A 13019-nucleotide genomic window follows, 5' to 3' on the forward strand; every position below is an offset into this window, starting at 1 on the left:
TTATTCAGTTTATTCAAATGGGGGATTGAACATTTTGGTGTAGCAAGCGGCTTCAGGCTCGGGGGGGTTGAACTGTGGGAGAAAGCAAAAGCCATTGCAGAGGAGGAAAAATGTTAGTTACTTAACAAGGTCAATAGCATAAATTCTTATTTTGTTTACTTCAGAGAGCACAGAAGCCAGTGTTTACACCCTGTTTCTGTTAATTACTTTCAGAGTAGGCTGTGAAATCATTTGCTCTCCACATAAAATTGTGCTTTATGCTGTTAAAAAGAGCCTCCTGCCATTTCACCCAGGAATGGCTACACTCTAGAGAAGGATAAACTGATTATTTTTCATAATTGTAGATGGGGTCAAGCTTTGATATTCAGAGCCAGTGATTGCAGGACCTGGAACATCGGCTTAGCCACTTGAAAAGGAAAGGTTATTTGTGAAATTTAGATTGAGATTCAGATTTTAAACTTGTCCAAAGATTTGAGTTAACCAAAGAGAAGACTCTGTTAAGAGCTGGCTTGCCTGGGTTTATCTCTTAATCACAAGTGCTCCCATCAATTTCATATAAATCTGTGTTCTGCATGTTCAAAAAGAAAGGCTTGATAATCACTGAAAGGAGCATCATGTTCCAGAAGGTGAGGAAACAGAGTCTTAGGAAAAATTAAATTTGTTTGAAAGCAGACTAAACCCAACACCTGTTTTGCTTCCCTTTGCCTTGCAGGCATAAAACAGGCATCACCACCAGATATCCCCACCATGTACCTTACCCATATAATATTCCCACTGGATTCTTACCCATATAATATTCCCACTGGATTCTCACCCAGTACAACCAGTTTAACTGCCAAGATCTTCTTATTACCAGAACTTATTCTGGTACTCTAGAACATCCTGCAGATTTGGCTGCTTTTGCAGAAGAATGCAGCAGAGTGATCTTTTTCACCCCTACTAGTGCCATATTCTGGCTCTTTGATACATCCAAGCACAGTTCTAAATCCATCAACAGCCCAAATTCATATTTTTATTCTGGCAGGCCTGCTGACAAGAGTCAACAGAAAGGAAACATCATCCAAAATTATCTTAAAAACCCATTTTATTGGGAGTTCTCAGTAAAACTAGTAAAACATAGAGCTGGAGTAACATGCAATTGGTGCCAGCTGATTTGCAGTTTGATTGGCTCATGTAGTGAAGAGGCAAGAAATAGCAAATTTGCAGAATAGTAACTGCAACCATAGTATTTTTCAAGTGGCAAGCAACCTTGCAAGACCTCTTCAGCTATTTAAAATCAAATATTCCAAATATTGACTTATCTCAATATAAACTGTACTTAGCTCAATGCCCATGAACTGCACCTTCACTGCCCATGGTTTCCAAGGAACAGACATGGCAGTTAATAGTGGGCATAAAAATCAATTCTGAAGACTACAAAGAAAATCTGTGATTGTGGAAGTGGCTGTGCCTGGAGTAACAAGGAATACACTTTGCATTCAGAACAAGACAGGCTCTTCCTTCGACCATAGCCACACTTCTGTGACACCCTCCTCCAAGCCAAACAGGGGGTAGCTCTGAACCCAGCCACTACATGGAACGAGCAGGTGAAACCCCTTTCCTGAAGAATTAAAAATGCTTGCTGAAATCAGTGTTGCAAAACCAACTCCTTGCCTGGCTTTCATGAAACTGCAGAGCTCTGCCTTGATATCCAAGACTGTACCAATTAGCACTTTCCTGCAGTGTCTAACATGGTGTTCTGGGAGCAGGCTGTATTTCTGCAGCGACAAGGAGATGAAGATATGGCCCTCAACCCTCTAATCCTCTGCTTCTGCTAAAAGAGTGTAATAGGTCCTTACTTGCCTAGCAGTGCACTGACAATACAGGGAACTGAACACTCACCTGGTGTAGAGTACCAATCCAAACCCATTCTGGTTACAGCTCTGGGAACATGATGTCCCAACACACACTAGATAATAGAGGAGTATTTCATACCTCATTTTAGTGGATCTTCAAAACAGAAAGCCCATCAGCTTCTTCAAGACTAAAAGGTACTTTGCAGAGAAGAGTAGCCATCAAGCAAATTTGCAACAAAAAGCGTGAACAAAACCAGCAAGTTTCTCCTGCAAACAGCATCACCTGCTCTCTGTAGATAGCACTGTAATTTACTCAAAGCATCACTAGCCTGGCTGAGAGGCTCCTATTTTACAGGAACACACTACACAGGCAACCCCAAGGGGCACCTAATCAATGGATAATACAAGGATGGTTCTTGCAGCGCCAGGTCTTGGTTAAAACAGAAAATGTGTTTTTTCCAGAACGGCTGCAAGGCCAAGGTGCTTTGTGGCACATACAAAACAGTAAATAACTGGATGTCCTTACTGCTCTGAGCAAATACAGCAGAATCAGTTGCAAAAAAAAATAACTAACAAAAAAACCAGCTCATCAGTAGCTGCCTTCATTACTTTCACCTTTGCACACAATGCTGCAGATGTGGGGTCACAAGCACCGTGCCAAATAACAAAGAAGCAAAAACCTCAGCCCACTTGTAATTTATGTGCAACAGCAAAACCTCCTCAAGGGGACCATGACAGGAGCTGGCAGCCTGTTTTCAGTGCCCCAGTGCTGCTGGCACTGCTGGCACACCACTCCCGGGCCAGGCAGGATCAGCCCCTGCAGCACAGCCCAGCCTCTGGCCACACTGCTTCCCAACACTGCTCCAAGCACAGCCCCACTTCCATTACAGCTGGGGTGAAAAAGATTATTGGCACAAAGAAATCCCAGGTCAAGGGTAACAAAGTAAGCAGAGAAAAAGGAAACTTCCGGTCATACAGAACACAGAAAGTACAATGCTACATGTAAAAAGAAATTCTGACGAGACATTTCCTTTGGGTCAAGATCTAGGGTCTGGCTTAGTGAAGTAAAAGCCATGAGGAAAGAACAGTAACAGATGCAAAAGCATCTGGGACTGAAAACCAAAAAAAAATTAGAAGGGAAAAAAAAAAAAGAAACATTTCAGCCCCGAAACTTAATAGTAGCAGGCTGTTCTTTAGCACAAATACTGCTTTGATCTGTCATAGCTTGCCTATGGGTTTGCTATCTTCAGCATTTCAAAGAAATCTCTTATCATTGTATACCTGCCTCAGAGAAATCATACCACTGAAGGAACAAAAAGGTTGATTGTTATTTTAATTGAATTTGTTTTCAATTTATTTTCAAGCTGTCTGGGGGAAACCTTTTACACGTGCATTGTTTGATTTGTTTTTAACTTTGGTTCCATTATCCTAATAATGAAGCTTTTAAGGCATTTTAAGAAGCCTGTTTGTCCAAAAGGGTACTCACATTGATCAGATCAATACCTACGTAAGTGCCTGAAAGCAGGAAATAAATATGGATTTAAAAAAGCAAGCATTATTTTACAGAATTTGGGTTTTGTTGTGAATTCAGATGCTCAGCATGAACTGCTGGCTTGATCTCTGCCAACACACACAGCCATGAGCTAATGTGCCAGGGGATTATTTTCCAGCATCCCTTAATGCAGGCTACCTGCATGTGGTCTCTTTCTCAAAGGTGTTGAACACTTCCAGCTCATGCTGCTCCCGGTGTTAAGCTCCAGGCCAAACAGGACAGAAGGAATCCTTGAATGAGATTAACAGTAAAGCCAGGATTTGTGCTACAATAGGTTAATTAGTTTTCCAGGTAGTTAGCTAATAGTTCTTTTCCATTTTATAACAAACCAGCGTTGTAGGAGCTGTGGAGCTGCAGGAAAGGGCACTGCAAGAGGAAAGGGCTGTCAGGCAGCTCTGCCTTTCTTCTGCAGCTCCCTCTGACACCACGGGCTTTGAGATGAGGCCCTGAACTGCATCAGCCCTTCTTCCCCCACCAGCTCCCCTAGAGTACAAAGGGATCCTGTAATCCCCTGCTCAGGCAGCAGCATCCTCCCACTGCCCTCCACGCTCAAGCCTGTGGAGCTGCACTCTGCCATCCTGGACCTTTTTGCAAACCTGTTTCTCCTGCAAGCCCAGCTGGAACTGCTGTGTGATGGCAGCTCCCTCACTGCCCACCCTCCTCCCACTCTAATGTATCAGTCAGGCAAAACATTCTTTTGCACAAGAAATTGAGACGTTTTTGTGTTAAGACAAAAGGGGTTTAGAGTTACCTTTTCACTTCTGAGCTTTCTTCTAAGAGTGATATATGCTCCATTCTTTAAAAGATGTTTGGAGTCTTTTAACATGTAGAAGTAGTTTTCATTAATAATGAAGGAGTTTTAGCTGATCTTCTAATGATCCCTTCCTTTAGTGCAGCTTTATCTCAGTTAATAGCTGAGTTTGCCTGTGTGGCCCGATGCAACAGCTGTAGCTTATACCAAGTACTTACAGTCACTTTTTACATTTATGAATGAAATTCATTATTTCTTTTCCATGGTAGTAAAACAGTGGGGTGGCATTAGACAGACAGGTCTCATTTTATGTTATTATTCCAGTGGAGATCTATTACTTTTTCTGAATATGAAATTTCTTGAATAGCAAAAATGAAAGGACTAAAAAGACTTGTAATGAGTTGTTTCTGTCACTCTCTTCCCTTTCTTCTTGTCCCAAAAAGGAAACAAACTGTCAGCACCATTAATTTTTAAAATGCCATTTTAAAATTAAATATTGAGCTGGGTTTTTAAAGGACAGGACGGTTTTAAAAATTAAAGCACTAAAACTAAACTAAGTACTTTTTCAGAGCACGGAGTATTTCTTTTTGGCCACTCAACTATGGCTGCTTATTCCACCTCGCCAATTTTTCATTTTTACTACAGATCCAAAACACACACGATTTACTCAGCTCTATCTTCACCCAGAGCAGCAAACCAGAAGTTTTAATAATCTGAAGAGGAATCTAAAGTCCTTAGGGAAGGGCCTGCCATTAGTCACATGTTTGTTCAGCATTAAGTCCAGGTCTCAGTTCCCTGTGAGCCTGTACTGCAGTGTGTAAGGAGAACCCTCATGGCTCTGGGATCCATCAGACAGGCTGTGCTCTAAGGCAGGAATGCTAATGTGGGTACCCTGGGCCAAACCTAAACCCAGGCAATGACACCAAGGAAATTTACCTGAACACAGGGGGATCTCTCAGAACTGCAGTAATGCTGCTTTAAAGCCATGCCTAGGATGAGCACAGTTCATGTTTTGGATCCAGTGGGATGGGTGAGAGCCTCAGCTGCCTGCCTGGGTCCCAGGGCAGGTCTCACATGTCTGCCCTGGGCATGGTACACGAAAAACTGCTCAAGCCTCGTTTGTTTTCATATCTCCTCATGAAAGCAGTAAGCTGAGGGGAGCTGCTCACACCACCCCTCCGTGTCAAGGAGCACTTTGCTATTCAGGCAGTCCCACTGAGATGGATAAAAGCCTCAAGAAGTATTAGATATGCAGGAAGGAGCAGGCTGGCCCAGAGTAAACACCACTGCCACAAGAGTGTCTGCTGAAGAGGAAACCTCTATTGCTGCACCTGAGAGGGTGACTCCATTACCCAGGAGCAGCTCTGTGCCAGCCTGCTGCTGGCAAGGCAAATCTCTGCCAGGGAGTGTCAGAGGGGCTGATGGCAGCACCAAGCAAAGGATGAAGGCCTGCCCTCCTCACACACATCTGGGGCACAGGGGTGTGCTCTGCAGCTGTGTGGGGACCTGGTGCTACACCCCAAGGCTTGGCTACACCCCTGCCAAAACAACCATGGCCAGCCATGAGCTCTGGCAGTTACTGCACTGGGAAGGGTTCATGCTCCTGCAGCTGGAAAACCATCATGGCTCCACTCCTCCCTCACTTTTAGCAGCCAACAAGGCAGGAGGGACGCGTGGCTCTGGCCTCTACAGGTGGGCACTACCATCCCCCTGGTCCCTTGGTGTGGGCACAGGGAACAGTCCCAGGCCCCTGCTGGGGCCAGGAGCAACACACCTGCAGGCCAGCCTCCCCAGTGTCCTCATGGACTGATGATCTAGATGCCACCACACTGCCCTCCCACTTCAGCTTTAATTTCTGCTCCCTGCTGCTCTCAGTAGTGAACAATGATGCATTACAATTTTCAGGTGCCTAAGGCTCTCAGAGCTTTCTCAATATAATCAGCAGAAAAGAAGGATTTTGCATCGAAAGCCAGTGCCAACATCCCTGCAGTGATAACCATCCCTGTATAATTAAAAAGAACATTTCACAAAATGTCATCTCCAAGCAGCATATTTTAGATTAATAAAAAAATTAAAAAACACTTCCATGATCAAAAGAAGAGAATCATAATTGGGAAGGGGTGGAAGTGGGGGAGGACAGTGTGACAGCCCCAAGAAGTATTACTATTATTATGAGGAAAAGTTTGCTAAAATACCAACTGCTTGCCCACAGTGAAAGGAAGCACCAGTTTACTTGTTAATCGCCTTAATTAATTAACTGGCATTGTCCTGGATTTCCTGAAGCTGGGTTTACTGTGGGAATCAATTTTAAAGAGCTTCCAGAAAGAAAATTTAAATTTCTGCTTAAAGACTTTACAGCTTAGTAAACAAGAGCCTGCTTCCAAACCGTTTGGACAAAACCACAGCCATGATTTATGGAGACGAAGTCCATTTTCCCATAGAGTCTGTTGTGATCAGCTATATTGACCTACTGCACAGCACAAACTTCCCTGAATTAATTCCTCTTTGAACTACGGCAGCTCTTTTGGAAAAACACCCCATCCTGATTATAAAACTGGCAGTGAATCAGAAACCAGTGTCATCAGGGTGTGCTGTACCAGGGGCTCCCACTGAGAACCCTGCTCCTTTCCACCACTGATGTGTTCAGTTCCATACTCTCCACCCACTGCTGGCCTTCCCTTCTGCTGGATCAAGGGCAATTTGGCAAGCCCTTGCTCCCTGTACAAGAACTTACAGATGGTGAGTGAGTTTTCATTACTAGGGCTGTGATCTTCCGGACTTTCTCAATTAAATGGGAATGAAAACAGGCCATGAGCTCCCTCACGGTCCTCTGAGGCTATTCCATCTCATCATGCTTTTCAAGCTCAGGATGTAGTTGCACCCAGTGACAGGCATTAGGGCAGCACCAATTTACTGAGAGTCCTGTTAGCACGCATAATTATCTGCTCTGTAACTTCTGACCACAACATTGCATTAGACTTTCTCCCATCCCACCGGTTATCTAACTTGTGCTCTAAATTTTACTTTAACCACTGTTTCCAGGGTTAGAAGTTCTCACTTTATACACTTGACTACTGGCCCCTCTTTGGCTGTGGTAAAACAGATCCTAAAGATGAAACAGACACATGAAACAGCAACTAAGAAGGCACACACATACACACGCAAGAGTTTTTACATGTACTCAAGTATTCTCTTCCTGACTCCATCAGGGCCCTTTCTCTCCTGGAGTTCTGCAGAAGACTCTGGTGTGGGGTAGAATTAACCTTACTGCAGACTTGACCCATCCAGGCCCAGAACCCAAAATGTTCTTTGTGATCAACAGAGTGGAAAAGGTGCTTTTAGGATTCATCTCTCTACTCTTACACATCTATTTTTTGGATGATAAATGACATCTCTAAAGCACCAGCTTCCTCTCACTGACTGTAGTGGAAACTACATGTCCAAACTAAGATGAACTACATCAGGTTAGGTGAGTCTCAGCTCTCAGGCTTTGAGTCTAAATAAAACAGTGCAGATAAGAAAATCATAATATGTATGCCCTTATTAAAGTGTTCCAGCAGTAAAACACCCATCACATAAATATGGGAGTGCATACTTCTTTAAATAATGTATTTTAAGTGCTAATTTTGGTGTCAAATTCTGCTCTTATATGCCTCTAACTAGACAAGAGTAAGTAAGGAGTTCTCCCAGCTCAGACCTGGTAAAGAATAGCTGGGTGGAATCTGCCCTTCCCAAGAAGAGGCACACAGAGATGGTTGGTTGGTCCTCCAACAGGGTCAGCAGCACCAAGGGGGGTGGAGAATGTATCCCTCTCACCTGTGTAAGAACATCACAGTCATTTTCTGCCTAGAGGTGCAGGAGAAGATCACAGTCTAACAACATTTCTCTTCTCTCTTTTGTGGAATGGCTCATTTAGCAATGACAAAATTTTCCTTGGGAAAACTACAGTCTGTGAAGGAAAGGCTCAACAAATCAAAAAAAGTTTTAAAGAGAAAGCTGAATGGAAGGCACACACAGCCATTTTTCATCTGTTTTTCCTAATATGCAAATAAAACAGTTCCCCACTCCTCCTGGCAGGGGCAGAGGAGCAACTAATGGAGCAATGCTGATCTCCTAAAGACAGAGAACATCTCAGAAAAATGACATGGAAGAGGTGTGCCTGCCATGCTGACAGATTACACCAGGCATTTGGGTGTTTATCCTGCCAAACAGCTACAAGAGCTGCAAAGAAAGTGGTGAGAACTGCTGCGAGGAAGATGTAGAATTTGCATAAATCTGTGTATGTCTCAGCCCCTGAACATGCACTGCTATGAAGGACTGAGAGTAAGAGAGTCATCCATGTGCTAGTGTCAGCTTTGGGGTGAAATGTGTCCTCTGGCACTGAATGGGGGCATTTACATAAGGAAGAAAAGTGTTGGATTTTCTGTTGTGTTGTTCATCAACCGCAGAGAAGTTTGGTGAGACCTGAGGAGGAGCAACAAACACAGTGGGAAACAGAGGGAGTGAAGGGAAGAGGAACATGGTCAGTAGAAGGCTGGCTAACATTTTAAATCAGCTTGTCATCCAACAGCTTCCCTCACCTCAGAAAGGGCTCCTTTCCCAGCACAGCTCTTCTGCACTTGTCTGACTGTGAATTCCTCTCAAGGAAGCTGCAGCTGGTCTCATGGCAGTGGGGAGGATCTAGAACATGGCATGATGGATGCAGGGCAAGGAGCTGTGTCCTGCCAGGGGCTGCCCAGGCACTGGGCAAGGCTGTGAAACTCTGCAGTTTGGTGGTTTTGGCCCACTTGGAGCTGCAGCAGTCCTGGCCCAGCTGGACAGGCTTCAATTTGCACATACCCAACCTCACAGCAGATAAACTGGAGCTTATCTGCCACGGCCACTTCTCTGAATATCCAGCACTGGTCATTTCCAGGAGAAGACCTTCCCAGTAACTTCTTGAAAGATTTTACTGAAGCTGTTCAGTGAATCCTATATTACAGAGGATATTTTTGATAATCCCCTAGCATTAGAAATTCAGTTCTTGTCACTCAACCAGGTGACCAATGGGAGGCCAAAAAAGGAGCCTAAGAGGCAGAAGGGAAAGTAGAACAAGGGAGACTGACAAATGTCAGGTAAATACTGGGGTCCCAGGCAGAAACATCAAAGCCAAGAGTGCACTTTGGAAGGACAAATCTGCAAAGATTGAAACAGGAAAGTTCATTTTTTGTTGTAGGACATTGAATTGCAGTGATGGACGCTGGGTAACCTGAGAGGAACCCAGTCAGGGCACAAAACCACACCATGAGCAGTTCCGACCCTCTCCCCTCTCTGAGGCAACTTCACCTTTTCTGGGGACAGAAACAGCACACAATGTCTTTCTTCCCCATTGAAATTTCTTCCACTCATCACTGAGCTTTTGGGCTGGATGACACACCAATAATCCTGCACAGCAGGGGAAACTTCTGCTGGACAATTAGCAGAGCATCCCAGCATTATGGGGCTTTGCTTGACTTCATCTCCAGCAATAGCAAAATCTGACAGTTCGGTCTTTCCTCTGCAAAAATCCTCCAGTACCAACAGAGTACAAAAAAATCCTCCAGTACAACACAGATAAGTCATGCGCTGGCCCATTGCCCAGCTTAGTGCTTGGCTTGGCTTCAGCAGTTCAGCTGACATGCACATCTTTCTTTCATTTCCTTTCCCAAGTCCCTTCTCCTCCTGCCCCACCACCTTCCATCACCATTCACCCAGATGCACACACTCCTCTCACAGGCAGGGCTGCTTGTGATGCCCTGCTCTGCTCACACAGGCCCCTCCTCAGCCTGTGCTGTGCCTTATTCTGCAAATTATCACACAAAAAGAATAAAATTAAAATCTATAGAGCTACTGAGTAGGATATACCAGACCTGACTGGAAAAGAGCGAAACAGCCCAGAGAGAAAAGTGGGAGATGATCTTGTCATGTCACATCCAGCTTTTCCACAGAGCCATGTGCTGCCTCCTGCAGCACCAGCCCAGCCCATTAGACACACTCAGCCCTTCTCTCACCTCTTTAGACACCAGTCATTGATAATCTGTGCAATTAGTGTAAGGCTTACGGTTGGACTCAATGATCTTAAAGGTCTTTTCCAACCTGAATGATTCCATGATTAATCTTGGCTGTCAGTAAAGCTACAGCATCTCTGCACACAGCAATGCCCTACAACAGCTGAAAATATTGCATAAGAGCAAGAATCTTCTTAATGGATTTCTGCAGCAGGAGTGGAAAATGGGGGTGTTCCCAGCTACATATATCCTAGTGAGAGGTAATGAACAGCACACCCATAGCATTTTGCTAATAACCTCAAATAGAGTGAAGAGTTCAGCTGGGAGGGGAGATTTTTTTTTTCTGGTAAAAGTTTGATGAGCTTTCAGAATCAAATATTTCAGAGCTTGCTCATTGCTAATTAAGGGTTAGTATACTAAATTAGCAGTAAATTAACATTCATTTCTCTGCTAGTACACTAGAGCTGCAGGAAATTACCCAAATTATTCAGGTAGTGACATTCATCACTGGGTGGAATTACTGTAGCTTAAACAAGATTTAGTGCTACTCTGTAGCTAATATTCACAGCTGCAGGAAAAGAGAGGCAGGCTCCCTCATTCACAGCAATTTTGACAGCAGAGGTGCCAAGATAGTGGAAAATGTTCATCTGAGCTGTTGATTATTGAGACAAGAGAACAGGACAGGCCAGGCTTTGCTGAGATCACTGCATGCTTGGGGTGCAAATGGTAAGGTGGCACCTGGCTGGTGGCTGCAAGTGACCGAGTGCTGCTGTAAAATGAAAATATCACCCTAAAAATATCTTTGTGCAGTTGCTGGGGATAATTGATGCTGGTGCAGCATTACTTCAAACCACTCATAAAGCTCCATCTGTAGCTGCAGCTCTATAGACATTTCATAATTATGTTTAATATTGCAATCCCCTATTTCTAGGGAGGATTTGAGGATCTCTGCACATTTGTCTAAGTGATGAGCATTTTATCTTGGGCTTAGGAGCTTTCCTTCCTCCCTGGGGAATAGCTGGCTCAGGAAGCTGCTGGCTGCCTTCAGAGCCCTCCCTAACCCTTTTTCAGGTCAAACACAACTCAACCATAGCAGGCTGAAGAAACCAGACAAGTTTTGATGGTCTAGGAAGGAGGTAGTGAGCATCTCACTGGCACCATGTGCCCATACCCAAGCAGACCTTTCCTGATACATTCATCTCCAAAGCACAGAGTACACCAGATATGCTGGAGCTTGCTGCATTCCCAGGCCAGCTGGCTCCCAACCACTTCTGTATCATGAAGAATGTAAAACGTGCACAGCAGGGCTTTCCTGGGCACCCTGAGGTTTTGGGCAGGCAGCAGAAAATATGTGCAGGCAGGGAAAGTCCCCATGGGGAGGACAAGGATGGCTTATGCCCTAGTGCAAGTCAGCAGAGGGAGGGAAGCAGAGTCCCTGTGAGAGAAGAAAGGTGGCAAAGGGGAAGATGGAGCCTGAGAACAAAGCACTGCTGCTTTCTCATTCACTAAAACTGTGTGTCAAGAACCAAACACCTATAATAATTGAGGAGAAACTCCTCAGGATGCCATTTTACCCTTGACTATTAAGAACAGCCACTCTGTAGAATGCTTATGCCTGAACAGACACAGTTACATAGACAACAGGACATATCCCCCTTTTGATCACAAAGAAGTCCACACACTGTCTGAAGCCTTGTACAGAATGGCAGCAGGGGTCTTCACACTCTATTTTTAAATTTTCCAGCACTCGTGCTAGGGGAATGAGCAGCTGCCCCCTGCAAATAAAGGCCCAATCTAAAGCAGGCATGCTTTTAAGCTCACGGATGGAGATTTCAGATGTCACCACTATTAATTTTCACTCTTCTGGCTGTGTTCCTTGTCTGCTGCTGGCAATCACAGTGGGATCAAGAATGAGTCTCAAAACAGGAGGAAAAGACAGTTGTCTAGTTGTGCTTTTTACATTCTCTCACAAGCAGCCCAAAACAGAGATGATAATGCATATCTTAATTAACTAAGGCCCTCCACAAACTGCCTGGGGCAGGTTTTTATAGATCCTGGCTTCTGGCTGGACAACTGGCAAGTAGACTTTTACTGCCTGGAAACAAAGGCACTGCAAAAAGCCAGTTAAGTTAAATCAATGTTCTATTAATTCATTTTTAAAGTCTCACAGGAACATTGCATTCTTTGTCCAAAAATGTTCCAGAGCTTTAACAGCCACCCTGCTAGCATGGGAAGCAGAACAACAGGATCTTTAGATGTCCATGTGTGCAGGGACACAGCTCTCTTCTGTTTAAAATCCACCAGGTTTCATACATAGCTGGTATTGGCCCACTTTTGTCATCCAGCTTGCCCTTAAGATGAAGAATCACCATACTGCTGTGCTAGGAAGAAGCAAATCTCTCATCTGTGGGGCAGGGGGAGCCCCCCAAGAGTTGCTCTCCCCCTTCCCTATCCTTTATGGCACAGGATCCCCACATTTGTGCCCTAATGCTAAGCAGTGGCAGGAGGAACAAATCCACTGTCACCACTTTTCAGCGCTCCTGAGGGAGAATAGAAGAATCTATTTACTTGCTCCTTTGTGACCTGCAGGGGAGAATGAATTTTGCTCAGTGCTCTCAGGAGGAGCAGCTGCTGCCTCCTCTACCAAAGGGATGAAGTTTGCTCTCCAGGCAATATGGAGAGGATAGCAAGGGAACTGAAGTCTCCTTGATTTTTTTTTTTTTTTAGGGACAGGACTGTTTCTCTCATTAGCCATGGCCTCCTCTGATCCCCTCAGTATCAGCCCTCATAAAACCCTTCCTGCAGGACCGCGTTACAGAGAGCCTTGGCGGAAAACAGCAATTCCAAATGTGACT

Source organism: Motacilla alba, chromosome 12 (assembly GCF_015832195.1).
Source record: "Motacilla alba alba isolate MOTALB_02 chromosome 12, Motacilla_alba_V1.0_pri, whole genome shotgun sequence".
NCBI classification, from domain to species: Eukaryota; Metazoa; Chordata; class Aves; order Passeriformes; family Motacillidae; genus Motacilla; species Motacilla alba.